Below are 749 nucleotides of genomic sequence, written 5' to 3'. Positions count from 1 at the left end.
GAGCTCATCATATACTATATATACTGCAGAGCTCATCATATACTATATATATACTGCAGAGTACATCATATACTATATATATACACTGCAGAGCTCATCATATACTATATATACTGCAGAGTTCATCATATACTATATATATACTGCAGATTACACCATATACTATATATATACACTGCAGATTACACCATATACTATATATATATATACACTGCAGAGTTCCAGGTTGTATTTTGTTGGGATTGAAAGAATGTTCGGAAGACAATAGACATTTAATTAGTGCATCTTAAAAGGAGCCAACTGATGTATATGAAAGGGTTAAAGACACGGGGCTTCACACAATGATAAGAGACGTTCAGCTCTTACCGTGGGGTTTGTTTGTTTGGGTTGCGAAGAGTCTAATGGACGCTGATAAGCCGGAAGGAAGGAAGGAAGGAAGGAAGCCCTACTCATTCAGGGGAGGGAAGTGACGTTTGCGTTCCACCTGCGGCAGTCATGCGTGTCACAGACCGGAAGTGGCCTGTATGGAGTACAGAGAAGACGCTAATGGATGTGAGGAGGGAATTCTAATCTGATTTGATGGGGAAATGAAGGAATGATCGGGCAGCACAACGAATATAGTATAAATCCATCAGATAGAACCTCTAGTTATATGCAGACAAAGGAGTATTTTAACAAAAAACAAGGCACCTATTGGCCCTGTGGGCTTAAAAAAGGAGGATGCCTTTCCTTCTTTATACCCATGGAAC

The 749-nt window shown here is 39.8% G+C and overlaps 1 protein-coding gene across 1 annotated transcript in view; it reads right to left on the bottom strand.

The window, feature by feature from the left end:
• The window catches only part of LOC136629102 (zinc finger protein 271-like), a 42,292-nt gene extending 41,872 nt beyond the window's left edge, over positions 1-420 (bottom strand). The window contains exon 1 of the mRNA XM_066605236.1: positions 367-420. The gene's annotated coding sequence lies outside the window, so the exon portion shown is untranslated. The remainder of the gene's footprint in view (positions 1-366) is intronic.
• Between the last annotated feature and the right edge of the window lie 329 nt (positions 421-749).

This window comes from Eleutherodactylus coqui, chromosome 5 (genome assembly GCF_035609145.1).
Source record: "Eleutherodactylus coqui strain aEleCoq1 chromosome 5, aEleCoq1.hap1, whole genome shotgun sequence".
Taxonomy (NCBI): domain Eukaryota; kingdom Metazoa; phylum Chordata; class Amphibia; order Anura; family Eleutherodactylidae; genus Eleutherodactylus; species Eleutherodactylus coqui.
This window is presented reverse-complemented; position numbering and strand designations above follow the sequence as displayed.